The following is a 14865-nucleotide window of genomic DNA, read 5'->3' on the forward strand; positions in this document are numbered from 1 at the left end:
AGTAGGTACGCGTACAGCCGACCGGGCGCCTCCGAGGGCTCGTAGATCACACATTAACGCTACAGCCACCAAGAGGGCATGGAGGCTCCTATATAGCGGAGCTGGCCGAGATACTACAAGCTGACTGGGGGGTCACAAGCCCGGAGACTCCCCGGCGGATCCGGTAACACACAGGGATCCTCTAATGGAGGATTCACTGGACGACGCGCAAAACGGGAGGAGAAACAAAGTCAGAAGACGAGCTATTTCTGAAAACACCGAGCTAGAAAACGTGGAAGAAACGCTTGGCCATATCTTCAGCTCCATCTTAGAAGCCCCACGGACTCTCTCCTCGAGCTGATCTAGACATAGATCCCTTGGCCCCAGATCAGGGACCCCGAGTCTCCTCGGGACATTATAATGAGGCAGCATGGGAACATCATCAGGGCAGACGCACCCAGTTACCGCCTGACTGGCAGCCTCACAATTTATCCACACAAGAATCCCGCTCCGACTACAGGTCCGCCATGATGGCTGCCTACACATTCACCGGAGCCCCAGGGACCGTTTTACCTTCAGTCGGCACTGGGCATCCAGAGGTGACGGTCCGAGATTGGCCTTCTCTCCGGAGGGGGCATCATCCCAATCCCAAGGATCCAGACATTGGGGAAGAGAGAGGATTGGGCAGAGACAGGGGCCGGGCCTACCTAGCAATCCAGTAGCCTGAATGGTTGGTTGACTCTCAGGGACATTAGGCCCAACTTACAAAATGCCTAAACAGGATCCTTCCAGTCCCGATCCCCTCCACAGGCACAACCTCCGCCTTACTGGCCTATATGGTTGTGTCATTACATTGACAGATCTATCACAGATCTCAAACCTGCTTACGGGCAAAAGGGTAACTATAAGGAAACGGTAAAGCCAAGTGTGGTGGGAAGCCTTTCACCCCGCTGGAAGGAGGTAGACCCCGCACTAATAAGTGTATATACCGCATCCTCTTCCTGTTCATTTGCCTTTTCAGGTTGTGAATTCTCAAGATACAAGTTGAGGGGATCCATATTGTGGTAGGGGGTCTTAGAGTATAGCCTAGATCCAAAGGGGTGGGTTTGGCAGTCTAACGCGCTGCATATAATGGTTCAAGTGTAGTAATGGCTTCCCAAGCTAGGGGGAGAGTTTCTATTTTTCAAAGTTTTTCTTTCCTTTTTTTTCTTCTTCTCTTCTTTTCTCACTTCTTTCTTTCTTTACCCTCCCCCCACACCTATGGTAACACTTAATTCAGCTCACTTAATATTCAAGGATTCAACACCCCACTGAAAAGACCTCAGGTCCTGCGACATAAGAAACAGAGGGTCCAAGTATTGCTACTCCAGAAAACATACTTTAAAGTGGGCCCGTTCCAAATATATGAGACCGCTAATACACACATTGGTCCCCCAGCGCCAACCCCGAGGAACGTTCCGGCCGACCTTTGTGTGATGTGCTGCTGCCATCAATTTATAAATGAGTTGTAAATAAAATGGGACCCCCCGGGAACATCACCGCCCCCCTCCCCTCCCGGGACCATCGACACCCTGCCCACCCAGGACCATCACCACCCCTCCCGGGACCATCGCCACCCCCCTCCCTCCTGGGACCATTGCCACCCTGCCCTCCCAGGACCATAACTGCCCCCCCCTCCCGGGACCAATCGCCATCCCCCTCCCTCCCAGGACCATCAACACCCCACCCACCCGGGACCATCCCCTCCCCCCTCCCTCCCGGGACCATCACCGCCCCCCCCCCCCTCTCCCAGGACCATCGACACCCCCGCCCTCCCAGGTCCATCGCCACCCCCCTCCCGGGACCATTGCCACCCCCCTCCCTCGACCATCGCCACCCCCTCCCGGGACTATCGCCGCCCCCCCCCTCTCCCATGACCATCGACACCCCCGCCCTCCCGAGACCATCACCGCCCCGCCCTCCCGGGACCATCACCGCCTTGCCCTCCCAGGACCATCGCCGCCAGCCCCCCCTCCCAGGACCATCGACACCCTGCCCTCCCCCACCCAGGACCATCGACACCCTGCCCTCCCAGGACCATCACCATCCCCCCCCCCCCCCCCCGGGACTATCGCCACCCCCCTCCCTCCCGGGACCATCAACACCCCGCCCACCCGGGAGCATCGCCACCCCCTCCCGGGACCATCGCCACCCTCCTGCCTCCCGGGACCATCGCCGCCCTACCCTCCCTCCTGGGACCATCGCCGCCCCCCCCCCCCATCCCCTCCCAGGACCATCGACACCCCTCCCTCCCGGTGTCATCACCGCCCTGCCCTCCCTCCCGGGACCATCGCCGCCCCGCCCTCCCAGGACCACTGACACCCTGCCCTCCCGGGACCATCACTATCCCCCTCCCTCCCGATGCCATCGCCGCCCTGCCCTCCCTCCCGGGACCATTGCCGCCCGCCCCCCTCCCAGGACCATTGACACCCCGCCCTCGGGGGACCATCACTATCCCCCCCCTCCCGTGACCATCGCCACCCCCCTCCCTCCCGGGACCATCAACACTCCGCCCACCCGGGATCATCGAAACACCCCGCCCTCCCGGAACCATCGCCGCCCCCCCCCCCCTTCCGGGACCATCGCCGCCCTGCCCTCCCGCCCGGGACCATCGCTGCCCCCCCCCCCTCCCAGGACCATCGACACCCCACCCCCCCCTCCCGGGACCATAACCGCCACCCCCCCCTCCCGGGACCATAACCGCCACCCCCCCCTCCCGGGACCATAACCGCCACCCCCCCCCTCCCGGGACCATCGCCACCCGCTCCCGGGACCATCGCCACCCCCCTTCCCTCCTGGGACCATCGCCGCCCCCCCCCTCCTCCCGGGACCATCGACACCCCGCCCTCCCGGGACCATTGCCACGCCCCTCCCTCCCGGGACCATCGCCGCCCTGCCCTCCCGCCCGGGACCATCGCTGCCCCCCCCCCTCCCGGGACCATCGACACCCCACCCTCCCGGGACCATAACCGCCACCCCCCCCTCCCGGGACCATCGCCACCACGCTCCCATCGCCGCCCCCCCCCCTCTCCTCCCAGGACCATCGACACCCCGCCCTCCCGGGACCATCGCCACCTCCTCCCGAAACCATCGAAACCCTGCTCCCTCCTGGGACTATCACCGCCCTGCCCTCCCTCCCGTTACCATTGCCCCCCCCCCCCTACCAGGACCATCGACACCCTGCCCTCCAGAGACCATCACCATCCCCCCCTCCCGGGACCATCGCCAGCCCCTCCCTCCTGGGACCATTGCCACCCTGCCCTCCCAGGACCATAACTGCCCCCCCCCCCTCCCGGGACCAATCGCCATCCCCCTCCCTCCCAGGACCATCAACACCCCACCCACCAGGGACCATCGCCCCCCCCCCCCCCTCTCCTAGGACTATCGACACCCACCGCCCTCCCAGGACCATCGCCACCCCCTCCCAGGACCATCGCCACCCCCCTCCCTCCCGGGACCATCGCCACCCCCCTCCCTCCCGGGACCATCGCCACCCCCCCTCCCTCCCGGGACCATCGCCACCCCCCTCCCGGGACTATCGCCGCCCCCTCCCGGGACTATCGCCGCCCCCCCTCTCCCATAACCATCGACACCCCCCCTCGCTCCTGGGACCATCACCGCCCTGCCCTCCCAGGACCATCGCCGCCCCCCCCCCCCCCCCCAGGACCATCGACACCCTGCCCTCCCAGGACCATCACCATCCCCCCCCCTGGGACTATCGCCACCCCCCTCGCTCCCGGGACCATCAACACCCCGCCCACCCGGGAGCATCGCCACCCCCTCCCGGGACCATCGCCACCCCCCCTGCCTCCCGGGACCATCGCCGCCCTGCCCTCCCTCCCGGGACCTTCGCCGCCCCGCCCTCCCAGGACCACTGACACCCCCGCCCTCCCGGGACCATCACTATCCCCCCCCCCTCCCGTGACCATCGCCACCCCCCCCTCCCAGGACCATCGACACCCCTCCCTCCCGATGCCATCGCCGCCCTGCCCTCCCTCCCGGGACCATTGCCGCCCCCCCCTCCCAGGACCACTGACACCCCGCCCTCGGGGGACCATCACTATCCCCCCCCCCTCCCATCGCCACCCCCCTCCCTACCGGGACCATCAACACCCCGCCCACCCGGGATCATCGAAACACCCCGCCCTCCCGGAACCATCGCCGCCCCCCCCCCCTCCCAGGACCATCGACACCCCACCCTCCCGGGACCATAACCGCCACCCCACCCCTCCCGGGACCATAACCGCCACCCCCCCTCCCGGGACCATCGCCACCCGCTCCCATCGCCGCCCCCCCCTCCTCCCGGGACCATTGCCACGCCCCTCCCTCCCGGGACCATCGCCGCCCTGCCCTCCCGCCCGGGACCATTGCTGCCCCCCCCCCTCCTGGGACCATCGACACCCCCCCCCTCCCGGGACCATCGCCACCCGCTCCCATCGCCGCCCCCCCCCTCTCCTCCCAGGACCATCGACACCCCGCCCTCCCGGGACCATCGCCACCTCCTCCCGAAACCATCGAAACCCTGCTCCCTCCTGGGACTATCACCGCCCCCCCCCCTACCAGGACCATCGACACCCCGCCCTCCCGAGACCATCACCATCCCCCCCTCCCGGGACCATCGCCAGCCCGCACTTCCAGGACCATCACCACCCCCCTCCCTCCTGGGACCATCGCCGCCCCCCCCTCCTACCAGGACCATCGACACCCCGCCCTCCCGGGACCATCGCCACCTCCTCCCGAAACCATCAAAACCCTGCTCCCTCCTGGGACTATCACTGCCCTGCCCTCCCTCCCGGTACCATTGCCCCCCCCCCTTCCCCTACCAGGACCATCGACACCCTGCCCTCCCGAGACCATCACCATCCCCCCCTCCCGGGACCATCGCCCCCCCCCCTCCCAGGACCATCGACACCCTGTCCTCCCCGGACCATCACCACCCTGCCCTCCCAGGACCATCGCCGCCGCCCCCCCCCCCCCCCTTCCCAGGACCATCAACAGCCTGCCCTCCTGAGACCATCACACCCCCCCGGGACCATCGCCACCCCCCCTCCCCTTCATGTGATATTTGTTGTATTGGGAACTAAATCTGGTTAGATTGGATTTACAATGGGTTCACATTACACCGCAGACCAACTTTGTGGTTATAGAAAGCTAGAGGACTTTTCATTGGACTAGAACTAACATTTTTTTTGTTGTTACCAAAAACCCCTTTAGAAGGGTTTGCCCACTAAAGTCTTCTAGAACATGCCAATATGACCCCCGCCCCTCCCCCACACGTGATGAAGGTCCCAACCATTCTGGGAGTGAGGTCTGCCTTCAGTGTTTCCTCCCCCTCTCCTGGAGGTACAAGAGTCGGTGACGTCGCCTTCAGTTCTAGAGACTTCGCCTACAATATACAGATATTCATGATACATCGGGACCGAAGACGCAGAACAAATGGGGCAAACATCAATGCTAATCCCGGGACAGCATTTTAGTATTTCCATATATAAGACACATTTAGGGAACATTTACACGTAGCGGAAACGCTGTGGAACGTCCAGCAGGGCCGTCCTAAGCCGCGGCCATTGCTGCAGTCAGCCGTGTATCCGCAGCTGGGCTCACAACATGGGCCGCTCCCCCTCACCTCCTCCTTTGACCTGTCAGCGGCCCCCGACACCCCGCAGCGAGCGCAGCGCTGCCTGCCAGGGGATACAGAAGTGGCATCTGCTGACCAGCAGCGCTCACTAGAAGCCGCAGGGTGAGGGCTCGACCTCTTTGGAGGAGGCGAGGGCAGCGCCGTGAGTTCTGAGACCAACCACTTACTCCACCTTCTTCGGGGGAATCCAGATGGATTTATCAGCTGGACTTGTTGGCATGGACTTCATGGGGATCTACTTCTCTTGGGTTTACAGTGATACATTGTAGCTTGTTTCTCACCCCTTGAATGAGATTACGCTCCCCCTGAAGTTGCGTGTCAAAGATTTCCTGGAAAGTGTTGGGTAGCACGTTCCAGAGGACTGGTGCTTCTCTGGAGACGTTTCGGAGGCGGGAATGAGAGGTTCCTGTTAAAGGGGCACTAAATCTGATTTCGTTAGAGTGGAGGGCGCGGGCTGGATGGTGGATTGAGATGTGGAATACAATATAGGGTGGCACTGTGCTGTGGATACAATGTAGGGCGGCGTGGTGCTGTGGATGAGAGATACAATGTAGGGCGGCGTGGTGCTGTGGATGAGAGATACAATGTAGGGCGGTGCAGTGCTGTGAATGAGGGATACAATGTAGGGCGGGGCAGTGCTGTAGATGAGGGATACAATGTAGGGCGGGGCAGTACTTTATGGATGAGGGATACAATGTAGGGCAGCGTGGTGCTGTGAATGAGGGATACAATGTAGGGCGGCGCGGTGCTGTGGATGAGGGATACAATGTAGGGCGGCGCGGTGCTGTGGATGAGGGATACAATGTAGGGCGGCGCGGTGCTGTGGATGAGGGATACAATGTAGGGCGGCGCGGTGCTGTGGATGAGGGATACAATGTAAGGGGGTGCGGTGCTGTGGATGAGGGATACAATGTAGGGCGGCGCGGTGCTGTGGATGATAGAAACAATGTAGGGCTGCGCAGTGCTGTGGATGAGGGATACAATGTAGGGCAGCGCAGTGCTGTTGATGAGGGATACAATGAAGGGCAGCGCGGTAATGTGGATGAGGGATACAATGTAGGGCGGCGCAGTGCTGTTGATGAGGGATACAATGAAGGGCAGCGCGGTAATGTGGATGAGGGATACAATGTAGGGCGGTGCAGTGCTGTGGATGAGGGATACAATGTAGGGCGGCGCGGTGCTGTGGATGAGGGATACAATGTAGGGGGGTGCGGTGCTGTCGATGAGGGATACAATGTAGGGCTGCGCAGTGCTGTGGATGAGGGATACAATGTAGGGCGGCGCGGTAATGTGGATGAGGGATACAATGTAGGGCGGCGCGGTGCTGTGGATGAGGGATACAATGTAGGGCGGCGCGGTGCTGTGGATGAGGGATACAATGTAGGACTACGCAGTGCTGTGGATGACGGATACAATGAAGGGCGGCGCAGTCCTGTGGATGAGGGATACAATGTAGGGCGGCGCGGTGCTGTGGATGAGGGATACAATGTAGGGCGGCGCGGTGCTCTGGATGAGGGATACAATGTAGGGTGGTGCTGCGCTGTGGATGACGGATACAATGTAGGGTGGTGCTGCGCTGTGGATCAGGGATACAATGTAGGGCGGCGCGGTAATGTGGATGAGGGATACAATGTACGGCGGTGCGGTAATGTGGATGAGGGATACAATGTAGGGCGGCGCGGTAATGTGGATGATGGAACCAATGTAGGGCGGCGCGATGCTGTGGATGATGGAACCAATGTAGGGCGGCGCGATGCTGTGGATGAGGAATACAATATAGGTCGGCGCGGTGCTGTGGATGAGGGATACAATGTAGGGCAGCATGGTGCTGTGGATGAGGGATACAATGTAGGGCGTCGCGGTGCTGTGGATGAGTGATAAAATGTAGGGCAGCGCAGTGCTGTGGATGAGGGATACAAGTAGGGCAGCGCAGTGCTGTGGATGAGAGATACAATGTAGGGCGGCGCGGTGCTGTGGATGAGGGATACAATGTAGGGCGGCGCGGTGCTGTGGATGAGGGATACAATGTAGGGCGGCGCGGTGCTGTGGATGAGGGATACAATGTAGGGCTGCGCAGTGCTGTGGATGAGGGATACAATGTAGGGCTGCGCAGTGTTGTGGATGAGGGATACAATGTAGGGCAGCGCGGTGCTGTGGATGAGGGATACAATGTAGGGCTGCACGGTGCTGTGGATGAGGGATACAATGCAGGGGGGTGCGGTGCTGTCGATGAGGGATACAATGTAGGGCGGCGCGGTGCTGTGGATGAGGGATACAATGTAGGGCGGTGCGGTGCTGTGGATGAGGGATACAATGTAGGGCGGCGCGGTGCTGTGGATGAGGGATACAATGTAGGGCAGCGTGGTGCTGTGGATGAGGGACACAATGTAGGGCAGCACTGCGCTGTGGATGAGGCATACAATGTAGGGCAGCGCGGTGCTGTGGATGAGGAAAACAATGTAGGGCCGCGCGGTGCTGTGGATGAGGAAAACAATGTAGGGCCGCGCGGTGCTGTCGATGAGGGATACAATGAAGGGCGGTGCGGTCCTGTGGATGAGGAATACAATGTAGGGTGGTGCTGCGCTGTGGATCAGGGATACAAAGTAGGGCGGTGTGGTGCTGTCGATGAAGAAAACAATGTAGGGCTGCGCGGTGCTGTGGATGAGGGATACAATGTAGGGCGGCGCGGTCCTGTGGATGAGGGATACAATGTAGGGCGGCGCGGTGCTGTGGATGAGGGATACAATGTAGGGCGGCGCGGTGCTGTGGATGAGGGATACAATGTAGGGTGGTGCTGCGCTGTGGATGAGGGATACAGTGTAGGGTGGTGCTGTGCTGTGGATCAGGGATACAATGTAGGGCGATGTGGTGCTGTGGATGAGGGATACAATGTAGGGCAGCGCGGTGCTGTGGATAAGGGATAAAATGTTGGGCAGCACGGTGCTGTGGATGAGGGATACAATGTAGGGCGGTGCGGTGCTGTGGATGAGGGATACAATGGAGGGTGGCGCGGTGCTGTGGATGAGGAATACAATGTAGGGCGGCGCGGTAATGTGGATGAGGGATACAATGTAGGGCGGCGCGGTAATGTGGATGATGGAACCAATGTAGGGCGGCGTGATGCTGTGGATGTGGGATACAATGTAGGTCGGCATGGTGCTGTGGATGAGGGATACAATGTAGGGCGTCGCGGTGCTGTGGATGAGGGATACAATGTAGGGCGTCGCGGTGCTGTGGATGAGGGAAACAATGTTGGGTGGCGTGGTGCTGTGGATGAGGGATACAATGTAGGGCAGTGCAGTGCTGTGGATGAGGGATACAATGTAGGGCGGTGCTGTGGATGAGGAATACAATGTAGGGCAGCACGGTGCTGTGGATGAGAGATACAATGTAGGGCTGCGCAGTGCTGTGGATGAGGGATACAATGTAGGGCAGCGCGGTAATGTGGATGAGGGATACAATGTAGGGCAGCGCGGCGCTGTGGATGAGGGAAACAATGTTGGGTGGCGTGTTGCTGTGGATGAGGGATACAATGTAGGGCGGTGCGGTGCTATGGATGAGGGATACAATGTAGGGTGGGGCAGTGCTGTGGATGAGGAATACAATGTAGGGCTGCGCTGTGGATGAGGGATACAATGTAGGGCGGCGCAGTGCTGTGGATAAGGGATACAATGTAGGGTGGCGCGGTAATGTGGATGAGGGATAGAATGTAGGGCGGCGCGGTAATGTGGATGATGGAACCAATGTAGGGCGGCGTGATGCTGTGGATGAGGAATACAATGTAGGGCAGCCCGGTGCTGTGGATGAGAGATACAATGTAGAGCGGCGCAGTGCTGTGGATAAGGGATACAATGTAGGGCGGCGCGGTGCTGTGGATGAGGGATACAATGTAGGGCGGCGCGGTGCTGTGGATGAGGGATACAATGTAGGGCGGCGCGGTGCTGTGGATGAGGGATACAATGTAGGGCGGCGCGGTGCTGTGGATGATGGAAACAATGTAGGGCTGCGCAGTGCTGTGGATGAGGGATACAATGTAGGGCAGCGCGGTAATGTGGATGAGGGATACAATGTAGGGCGGCGCAGTGCTGTGGATGAGGGATACAATGTAGGACTGCGCAGTGCTGTGGATGAGGGATACAATGAAGGGCGGTGCGGTCCTGTGGATGAGGGATACAATGTAGGGCGGCGCGGTGCTGTGGATGAGGGATACAATGTAGGGCGGCGCGGTGCTGTGGATGAGGGATACAATGTAGGACTACGCAGTGCTGTGGATGACGGATACAATGAAGGGCGGCGCAGTCCTGTGGATGAGGGATACAATGTAGGGCGGCGCGGTGCTGTGGATGAGGGATACAATGTAGGGCGGCGCGGTGCTCTGGATGAGGGATACAATGTAGGGTGGTGCTGCGCTGTGGATGAGGGATACAGTGTAGGGTGGTGCTGCGCTGTGGATCAGGGATACAATGTAGGGCGGTGTGGTGCTGTGGATGAGGGATACAATGTAGGGCGGCGCGGTAATGTGGATGAGGGATACAATGTACGGCGGTGCGGTAATGTGGATGAGGGATACAATGTAGGGCGGTGCGGTAATGTGGATGATGGAACAAATGTAGGGCGGCGCGATGCTGTGGATGATGGAACCAATGTAGGGCGGCGCAATGCTGTGGATGAGGAATACAATATAGGTCGGCGCGGTGCTGTGGATGAGGGATACAATGTAGGGCAGCATGGTGCTGTGGATGAGGGATACAATGTAGGGCGTCGCGGTGCTGTGGATGAGTGATAAAATGTAGGGCAGCGCAGTGCTGTGGATGAGGGATACAAGTAGGGCGGCGCGGTAATGTGGATGAGGGATACAATGTAGGGCGGCGCGGTGCTGTGGATGAGGGATACAATGTAGGGCGGCGCGGTGCTGTGGATGAGGGATACAATGTAGGGCTGCGCAGTGCTGTGGATGAGGGATACAATGTAGGGCTGCGCAGTGCTGTGGATGAGGGATACAATGTAGGGCAGCGCGGTGCTGTGGATGAGGGATACAATGTAGGGGGGTGCGGTGCTGTGGATGAGGGATACAATGTAGGGGGGTGCGGTGCTGTCGATGAGGGATACAATGTAGGGCGGCGCGGTGCTGTGGATGATGGAAACAATGTAGGGCTGCGCAGTGCTGTGGATGAGGGATACAATGTAGGGCAGCGCGGTGCTGTGGATGAGGGATACAATGTAGGGCGGTGCGGTGCTGTGGATGAGGATACGATGTAGGGCAGCGTGGTGCTGTGGATGAGGCATACAATGTAGGGCAGCGCGGTGCTGTGGATGAGGAAAACAATGTAGGGCCGCGCGGTGCTGTGGATGAGGAAAACAATGTAGGGCCGCGCGGTGCTGTCGATGAGGAAAACAATGTAGGGCCGCGCGGTGCTGTGGATGAGGGATACAATGAAGGGCGGTGCGGTCCTGTGGATGAGGAATACAATGTAGGGTGGTGCTGCGCTGTGGATCAGGGATACAATGTAGCGGCGGTGTGGTGCTGTCGATGAAGAAAACAATGTAGGGCTGCGCGGTGCTGTGGATGAGGGATACAATGTAGGGCGGCGCGGTGCTGTGGATGAGGGATACAATGAACGGCGGTGCGGTCCTGTGGATGAGGGATACAATGTAGGGCGGCGCGGTGCTGTGGATGAGGGATACAATGTAGGGTGGTGCTGCGCTGTGGATGAGGGATACAGTGTAGGGTGGTGCTGTGCTGTGGATCAGGGATACAATGTAGGGCGATGTGGTGCTGTGGATGAGGGATACAATGTAGGGCAGCGCGGTGCTGTGGATAAGGGATAAAATGTTGGGCAGCACGGTGCTGTGGATGAGGGATACAATGTAGGCGGTGCGGTGCTGTGGATGAGGGATACAATGGAGGGTGGCGCGGTGCTGTGGATGAGGAATACAATGTAGGGCAGCGCGGTAATGTGGATGAGGGATACAATGTAGGGCGGCGCGGTAATGTGGATGATGGAACCAATGTAGGGCGGCGTGATGCTGTGGATGAGGGATACAATGTAGGTCGGCATGGTGCTGTGGATGAGGGATACAATGTAGGTCGGCATGGTGCTGTGGATGAGGGATACAATGTAGGGCGTCGCGGTGCTGTGGATGAGGGATACAATGTTGGGTGGCGTGGTGCTGTGGATGAGGGATACAATGTAGGGCAGTGCAGTGCTGTGGATGAGGGATACAATGTAGGGCGGTGCTGTGGATGAGGGATACAATGTAGGGCGGTGCTGTGGATGAGGAATACAATGTAGGGCAGCACGGTGCTGTGGATGAGAGATACAATGTAGGGCTGCGCAGTGCTGTGGATGAGGGATACAATGTAGGGCAGCGCGGTAATGTGGATGAGGGATACAATGTAGGGCAGCGCGGCGCTGTGGATGAGGGAAACAATGTTGGGTGGCGTGTTGCTGTGGATGAGGGATACAATGTAGGGCGGTGCGGTGCTATGGATGAGGGATACAATGTAGGCGGCGCGGTGCTGTGGATGAGGGATACAATGTAGGGCGGCGCGGTGCTGTGGATGAGGGATACAATGTAGGGCGGCGCGGTGCTGTGGATGAGGGATACAATGTAGGGCGGCGCGGTGCTGTGGATGAGGGATACAATGTAAGGGGGTGCGGTGCTGTGGATGAGGGATACAATGTAGGGCGGCGCGGTGCTGTGGATGATAGAAACAATGTAGGGCTGCGCAGTGCTGTGGATGAGGGATACAATGTAGGGCAGCGCAGTGCTGTTGATGAGGGATACAATGAAGGGCAGCGCGGTAATGTGGATGAGGGATACAATGTAGGGCGGTGCAGTGCTGTTGATGAGGGATACAATGAAGGGCAGCGCGGTAATGTGGATGAGGGATACAATGTAGGGCGGTGCAGTGCTGTGGATGAGGGATACAATGTAGGGCGGCGCGGTGCTGTGGATGAGGGATACAATGTAGGGGGGTGCGGTGCTGTGGATGAGGGATACAATGTAGGGCTGCGCAGTGCTGTGGATGAGGGATACAATGTAGGGCGGCGCGGTAATGTGGATGAGGGATACAATGTAGGGCGGCGCGGTGCTGTGGATGAGGGATACAATGTAGGGCGGCGCGGTGCTGTGGATGAGGGATACAATGTAGGACTACGCAGTGCTGTGGATGACGGATACAATGAAGGGCGGCGCAGTCCTGTGGATGAGGGATACAATGTAGGGCGGCGCGGTGCTGTGGATGAGGGATACAATGTAGGGCGGCGCGGTGCTCTGGATGAGGGATACAATGTAGGGTGGTGCTGCGCTGTGGATGACGGATACAATGTAGGGTGGTGCTGCGCTGTGGATCAGGGATACAATGTAGGGCGGCGCGGTAATGTGGATGAGGGATACAATGTACGGCGGTGCGGTAATGTGGATGAGGGATACAATGTAGGGCGGCGCGGTAATGTGGATGATGGAACCAATGTAGGGCGGCGCGATGCTGTGGATGATGGAACCAATGTAGGGCGGCGCGATGCTGTGGATGAGGAATACAATATAGGTCGGCGCGTGCTGTGGATGAGGGATACAATGTAGGGCAGCATGGTGCTGTGGATGAGGGATACATGTAGGGCGTCGCGGTGCTGTGGATGAGTGATAAAATGTAGGGCAGCGCAGTGCTGTGGATGAGGGATACAAGTAGGGCAGCGCAGTGCTGTGGATGAGAGATACAATGTAGGGCGGCGCGGTGCTGTGGATGAGGGATACAATGTAGGGCGGCGCGGTGCTGTGGATGAGGGATACAATGTAGGGCGGCGCGGTGCTGTGGATGAGGGATACAATGTAGGGCTGCGCAGTGCTGTGGATGAGGGATACAATGTAGGGCTGCGCAGTGTTGTGGATGAGGGATACAATGTAGGGCAGCGCGGTGCTGTGGATGAGGGATACAATGTAGGGCTGCACGGTGCTGTGGATGAGGGATACAATGCAGGGGGGTGCGGTGCTGTCGATGAGGGATACAATGTAGGGCGGCGCGGTGCTGTGGATGAGGGATACAATGTAGGGCGGTGCGGTGCTGTGGATGAGGGATACAATGTAGGGCGGCGCGGTGCTGTGGATGAGGGATACAATGTAGGGCAGCGTGGTGCTGTGGATGAGGGACACAATGTAGGGCAGCACTGCGCTTTGGATGAGGCATACAATGTAGGGCAGCGCGGTGCTGTGGATGAGGAAAACAATGTAGGGCCGCGCGGTGCTGTGGATGAGGAAAACAATGTAGGGCCGCGCGGTGCTGTCGATGAGGGATACAATGAAGGGCGGTGCGGTCCTGTGGATGAGGAATACAATGTAGGGTGGTGCTGCGCTGTGGATCAGGGATACAAAGTAGGGCGGTGTGGTGCTGTCGATGAAGAAAACAATGTAGGGCTGCGCGGTGCTGTGGATGAGGGATACAATGTAGGGCGGCGCGGTCCTGTGGATGAGGGATACAATGTAGGGCGGCGCGGTGCTGTGGATGAGGGATACAATGTAGGGCGGCGCGGTGCTGTGGATGAGGGATACAATGTAGGGTGGTGCTGCGCTGTGGATGAGGGATACAGTGTAGGGTGGTGCTGTGCTGTGGATCAGGGATACAATGTAGGGCGATGTGGTGCTGTGGATGAGGGATACAATGTAGGGCAGCGCGGTGCTGTGGATAAGGGATAAAATGTTGGGCAGCACGGTGCTGTGGATGAGGGATACAATGTAGGGCGGTGCGGTGCTGTGGATGAGGGATACAATGGAGGGTGGCGCGGTGCTGTGGATGAGGAATACAATGTAGGGCGGCGCGGTAATGTGGATGAGGGATACAATGTAGGGCGGCGCGGTAATGTGGATGATGGAACCAATGTAGGGCGGCGTGATGCTGTGGATGAGGGATACAATGTAGGTCGGCATGGTGCTGTGGATGAGGGATACAATGTAGGGCGTCGCGGTGCTGTGGATGAGGGATACAATGTAGGGCGTCGCGGTGCTGTGGATGAGGGAAACAATGTTGGGTGCGTGGTGCTGTGGATGAGGGATACAATGTAGGGCAGTGCAGTGCTGTGGATGAGGGATACAATGTAGGGCGGTGCTGTGGATGAGGAATACAATGTAGGGCAGCACGGTGCTGTGGATGAGAGATACAATGTAGGGCTGCGCAGTGCTGTGGATGAGGGATACAATGTAGGGCAGCGCGG

This window comes from Eleutherodactylus coqui, chromosome 3, assembly GCF_035609145.1.
Source record: "Eleutherodactylus coqui strain aEleCoq1 chromosome 3, aEleCoq1.hap1, whole genome shotgun sequence".
Taxonomy (NCBI): Eukaryota; Metazoa; Chordata; class Amphibia; order Anura; family Eleutherodactylidae; genus Eleutherodactylus; species Eleutherodactylus coqui.